Here is a 6826-nt window from a genome sequence, read left to right on the forward strand (position 1 = left end):
CCGTGCCCCCACCCCCGGCTCAGCCCTTCTCTCCCGAGATCCTGGCTGCACGGCCTTGGGGCGCCTGCCGCTCACCCGAGCTGCGCCTGGCGGGGCAGCTGGAGGCTGTGGGGTGCAGTGGTTTGGAGCGCGGGCCTGGGGACCTGCCATATCCGGTTACTTAATGTGAGACCTTGGACAGATTTCCTCTCCTTCAAAATGGAGATAAAAATTACGAAGTTGAGGTTATAAAGCCCCTGTCACAGAGCAGGTCTCAAAAATGTGCACTGCCAGATTCCTGGAGGCACTCCAACCTTGACCCTGGAGTGGGCGTGGGAGCCTTGCCCAACATTGTACTCTCCGCTTCGGGTGAACTTACAACATCCTTTAAAGGGCCTCTCTTCGCATTTTGGTGGACTCCTCAGTAGTTGGCAGAGATCAGTTGTCCCTTTTCTGATTTTGTAATAAAAGTAAGCTAGGAGCATGAACACTGTTGAACCTCAGAGGGAAGACAGGAGGGGGGTGGGTGGAAAGAGATCAACCAATGGACTTGTATGCATATATGCATAACACGTGGACCTGTGGACACAGATAATGGGTGTGAGGGCTTGGGGGGAAGGGGAGGACGGGAGTGGGCTGGAAGAGGTTTGGTGGGCGCGGGAAAGGAGAGCCTATGTAATACATTCAACAATAAAGATTTTTCTTAAAAAGTAAACTAGGAGCCCTAACCGGTTTGGCTCAGTGGGTAGAGCACCGGCCTGCCGACTGAAAGGTCCCAGGTTCGATTCCGGTCAAGGGCATGTACCTTGGTGGTGGGCGCATCCCCAGTAGGGGGTGTGCAGGAGGCAGCTGATCCATGTTTCTCTCTCATCGATGTTTCTCTCTATCCCTCTCCCTTCCTCTCTGTAAAAAATCAATAAAATATATATTTTTTTAAAAAGTAAACTAGGAGTCAAAGACACTAGCTCTTCTTCAAGATACAAAGCTGACTTCCTGATGCTACTTCATCCTTTGCAAGCAGGAACTCTCTCTCCAGGATCCATCCAGTAGCCATCTTCTAATACGTTACCCTTTGTTAAACACTGCACCTTATAAACATGACCTCCTTTAATACACAACCCAGGAGGTAGTCATCCATTATTTACCCCCCATTTTATCCAGAAGGGAATGGGTTCAGAGAGGGTAAGTGACATATCTGAAGTCACATAGCTACATGTCAGACTTCAGATGAGCTCCCTTGTCTCTCTGACTCCAGAGAGGAATTTCTTATGGCAACAGAATATTCTGAACACAGAATTTTAAGTAACCGGTTTCTAACTGCAGGCACCTGGGCAGAGAGTCTTACTCTACTATTCCTCTTGAGCTGTTTCCTTGAGATCTGTCCCCAAGAGTAAGATCAGTGAACCCAAGGGCACAGGAATGCATCATCTTGTCAAGCCAGGTTTCCTCAGGACCACTGGGCTGATTCACATGTCCCCCAGTGAGGACCTGTGTCCCCTGCAGACCAGCGGTAGGCCTCATCATTTTAACTGATTTTTGCTAAATTTGTTACTATGAGTTGGGGTCTTTCTGGCTGTAATACAGTACTTGCGTGTCGTTAAGGACTATACAAACTAATATGTTCCTACGTATTTAACCTTTGTGCCAAGTGTCTCAAAGTTATTGGCCATCTGTCCATTGGACACTTGTTATTTCCCTTCTAGATTTACATTTATTCCCCCACCTAATTTGGCCATTAAACTCATATCTTTTCCAGGCCCCTGTCCTTGCTGTTGTTGAGCTGATCATAATCTCTTATCAATTTATTTTAGTTAGAAAATTGTCACTTCTTCACAATTGGAAACTTAAAGACCTAAAGTAACCACAAAGGATGGTCTGAAATTAAAACTTTAACTAAAAGCAATGATGGTGGGTAGTCATGTCCTAGGCTGGTATATTCCCTGACAAGGTCAATTTTTACCTTAACTGAGCCTATTGTCTTTCTGCATCTAAGATAACATACCTATGAAATGTCAGAGTAACTTATAACTTCCCTCCCCCTCCACACACACACACATACATACACACACACAACCAAATGGGCCAGGATGAGACCACAAATCCCTTCATCATTATTGTTATCATGTTAGTTGTTGACTGTTAACTATCCTGTACTTACCTAAGTAATGTGTCTATCATTTTACTTTTTTAAGTTTATAGTTTATTAATCCTCTCATGAAAAATCTGCACAACCATCACAGATGAAGTCACAGAAGAATCTTTACTCCTTCCTTTTGCCAGCACCAACATTGGCTTTGCAGTCCCCCTGACTTTCTTCATTCTGTTCTTGCATTCCTTTCTCTGTTTTCTTGAGGTCTTCTCATATAGGCCATGTCTTGCCAGTCTGTTCATTTTTCTTGGCGTAATCCAAGGAATCATAAATCATGCCAAAGCCAGTGGTCTTGCCACCGCCCAAGTGGGTTCTGCATCCAAACACAAAGATGACATCAGGTGTGGTCTTATACATTTTGGCTAGTTTTTCCCGAATTTCTGTCTTGGGTACTGTTGCCTTCCCAGGGTCAAGGACATCAATGACCATTTGCTTCCGCTGAAGTAGTCTCTTGGTCATGAACTTCCTGGTCCGGATAGTTACCGTGTCATTCATGATGAAGGATGATCTTCAAACAGCCAGGGAGGAAAAGAGCTATCATTTTACTTCTTATCCAATTCCAGAGGTTTCTCTGCTTTGCCTTCTCCCACCTCCCTAATCTATCACCAATGGATTTCTGTAACCCACCTACGTCTCCTCCTTTGATTGAAATGTATAAAAAAAGTTAAAAAAAACAAACAAACCTGCCATTCTCCAGAGCATTATCCCAATCCCTTGAGATTCTGCTTCCTGGAAATTGTTGACAGTTTGGCTCAAATAAACTCACAAAAATTCTTTCCAGGTTTAAATGTTTTTATGTTAACAATCCCAGCACAAGCAGAAGTAACCAATTTGGTGTCTCTCTCTCACATCAATGTTTCTCTCCCTCTCTCTTGCCCGCCTCATTCTCTCTAAAAAAAAAAAAAATGGAAAAGATATCCTCAGGTGAGGATTATAAACTAGTAATTATTATTATTATTCTTGGTCAGCAAGAAAGCAAAAGAGAAAGAATGGCTTTGAGAGCCCCCACCGTTTCCCATGAGGCCTTTTCTCACTTCCTGGAGAAATGGCTTGCTCTCTCCTCTCCCCTGTCTCACCTGTGCAGCTTCTGGATGGACCTGTGCCCTGCTGACCCCCACCGGGCCCAGATGCAGCCTCTGGCATCCTCCCTGCCTTCATTTTCTTCCTGATCTGCCCTCTCCTGGTTCCCTGCTGATCCTACTACACTACCCCTTGTAACTGACGGCTGGCACTCTCTACTTCCCCTTTGTATTAACCACAGTGGTAATTACTTACTTGTACAGTTATGAGTTTAATATCTGTGTCCCCCACCACTAGCTTGTAAAGTCTGTGAGGATGAGACCTTGTCTGACTTCTGTCTGGCTGTTTCTCCAATGCTTGGTACTCAATAAAAATTAGTTGAATTAATAGATAATGAGCAGTTGCCTGTTTTTGCTTCTGAGTTCCTTGAGGGCAGGGCCTGTTTAATTACCTCGGCACCCTGTGGAGAACCTGGTATTGAATGGGCAGCAATAAGTATTTGCTGAGTGAGACAAAGAATGAATAAATGAACTGAGAGAATGAGCCCCCATTTGTTTTCCCCTTTTACCTTCATCATGCCTCTCCACCCGTTCCCCTTCTGATAAATGGTCACCTGGTCTTGACCAGCCCCTATCTTTAGCTTCCCTTGATCCATAAAGACGACAGGTGAGAGGAGAAAGGCCTTCCACATGTGTAAGGAGTTCTCATTGGAAAAATAAGGTTTTCAGGACTTTGTATGGGGCCTCTCTACCCCAGCTCTTGCAAAGGACACACCTACTGGTCAGAAAGGGTGGCCACACTCCAGGAGAGGACATATGAATACATACAGGACCACTTTTTTTGTGATCCTATATTCATCAAAGCCATTAATTGCCAAGTTTCGTACACGCACTTCCACATACTGTGGTAGGCAGTGTTGTATTCTGGTTAAGAGGATGGAGAAGTCCTTAGAGTTGCTTTGGGTGACCACTTAACCTTTTACTTTTTCTTACTCATCTGAAAATGGGACCTAATATTACTGAATTTCCTTTTGAAATAAAGGATGTATTCTTGTTCCCATTTAAACATTCCTGGGATCAGAAGACATCTTACAATCAATGATTATATTTAATCTGGTTGTGTGTTTTTTTTAATATATTTTATTGATTTTTTACAGAGAGGAAGTGAGGGGAATAGAGTTAGAAACATCGATCAGCTGCCTCCTGCACACCTGCTACTGGGGATGTGCCTGCAACCAAGGTACATGCCCTTGACTGGAATCGAAACTGGGACCCTTCAGTCCGCAGGCCGACGCTCTATCCACTGAGCCAAACCAGTCAGGGCTGGTTGTGTTTTTTTGCCCCCAAACACAGTCCGTAAATCCAGAGTATATCTCAGAATCAATGTCACTCTTGAAAGCTATGTCTTAAGTTGGATATTTTCTCACAGGCAAATGTCTGACTCAAGTCAGTAAAGTGAAGACATCGGCAAAGACCTCGCCTGGTTTAAAAAGGTGACTTTGTGCTCTCCATGTTACAAACCAGGCATAAACCTGCCGGGCACTGCGTGGATTTCAATGGAGGGCGCACACTGCATGGGAAGGGCTTTCACGCCGCCACATGTGTTTAATGTAAAGCCATCCTGTACGTCAAACATCGGGCGGACCAGAAACATTGCTCGCCTTCCCGCAGAAGTCAGAGGGCTTTGCAGGATGACTTTGATGACCAAGACTCTTTAAAAAAGGTGCCTGGAGGGATGGAACCTTTCCCTCTAAGTAAATTTTTCTAGAGCAAATAGTTCGTTTGACTTTAGACATGACTTCAGCTCTTTCTTGAGCTGAGAGATGTTTAAAATTAAGTCATGGCATCTGATTGTTTGAAAGCCTCACTAAGATTTCAAATATGAGGATCTGAAGAGGAGGTATCTCTTTAATCCCTTTTTGTCCTTCTGCTTGTCCTTTAGTCCTTCCCTCCTCACAAGAGAATCAGAACAGAGGGGAGCCCTTTGGGAACAGAGCCCTGTGGGATGGTCCCAGGTATTGTGGAGGAAGGAGCAGAATCTATCTTTATTTATTTTTTTTTCTTTTTTAAAAGTATTTTTTAAATTTATTCTAGAGAGGAAGGGAGAGGGAGAGAGAAAGAGAAACATCAATGATGAGAGAAAATCATTGTTCTGCATGCCCCCTACTGGGGATTGAACCTGCAACCTGGGCATGTGCCCTGACCAGGAACTGAACCATTCATAGGTCAATACTCAACCACTGAGCCATGCCAGCTGGGCTGTTTCTTTTTCTTTTAATCAACTTTATGTAATAAGGCATAATGAGTTTTTTAAAAATATGTATTTATTGATTTCAGAGAGAGAAAGGGAATGGGGACAGAGAGATAGAAACATCACTAATAAGAGAGAATCATCGATCGGCCTGCACGCCCCCTATTGGGGATCGAGCCTACAACCTGGGCATGTGCCCTGACTGGGAATCGAACCATGACTTCCTGATTCATGGGTCGATGCTCAACAGCTGAGCCACACTGGCCGGTCCATAATGCGTTTTGTCCAGTGTAAACATTTGGGAACTGCCAGCATGACCTTCGCTGTTTGGACTACTGCTGGGCATGGGAAGGTGCTCAGAAGCTGATTTTTTGATCCTGCTTCCTAGAAACCTTGTGCATCTCACGTTGCTTGTTCACACAGTAGACAACAGTGACTGAGGGGGTCCCGACAGGGGAGGTAAGACCTGCTGGGCAGCAAGCACACAGTGCTTTAGAAACCGCTGTCATGATAGTATGGTTGCATTTTTATTCACTTAACACATATTTATTGAGTGCTAATTAAGTGCCAAACATTGCTCTAGGTGCTGGGGATATAGACAGGGACAGGAAAAAAAAAAAGTCTGTGCCTTCTGGACCGTACGTGCTATTAGGGCAAGAGAGGCATAACCTACAAAACATACACCATGTAAGACGGGGAGAAGGGCTATGGCAAAATAAACAGGGAATGGGGAAGGGGAGAGTTCTGAAGGTACTGTCCTTCTCTATCAAACACGAGGATGCTCACAGCTGCAGGGTGAGGAGGGGCCCATGGCACCTGCCTTCCTGACTTTACTCTTCCTCCCTGCTGACACCGGGCCGGGTTTGCCTGAGCCCTGTGTACCTGCCCTGCTCTGATCAGTGATCTTCTGCTGGGTTCCTCCAGGATCTGCTCCTCCCTAGCTTCTGTGTCCCCTCTGTCCCTGGTCTCAGCTCTGTCGTCCTGTCCACCATCTCTGGCCCAGAGTTGGCCTGGCTTTGCTCCCACCATTACTAGACATTCTTTCACTGCATTTCCAAGATTGGGCCACATGGTAAAAGCCATGAACCTCGGTTTTCTCGTAAAACGGGCTTGGTCAGAGTGCCTGCCCCGGATGGTTGTTATGAGAATCCTATGGGATAACAGGCAAAGTGGTTTTCAGAGCCTGGCACTTGGAGGGTGCTGAATCCATAGGAGCTGTTAACACGTGAGGCACTGAGCTGATGGAAGGATGTGCGGACAGCGCAGTGTGCACCTGGCTTTCTCTCTCCCTTCCCTCCCCCCACCCCACACTGTCATTCTGGCTTCCCTTTCATCAGGGGGCTTAACTCCATGGAATCTTTGCCTCTGGCCATTTACTGAGAAAAACTCTTCAACTGATCTGCTGCCTCCCTCGTTGCCCCCACTCCC

The sequence above is a fragment of the Myotis davidii genome, unplaced genomic scaffold, assembly GCF_000327345.1.
Source record: "Myotis davidii unplaced genomic scaffold, ASM32734v1 scaffold142, whole genome shotgun sequence".
Classification (NCBI taxonomy): domain Eukaryota; kingdom Metazoa; phylum Chordata; class Mammalia; order Chiroptera; family Vespertilionidae; genus Myotis; species Myotis davidii.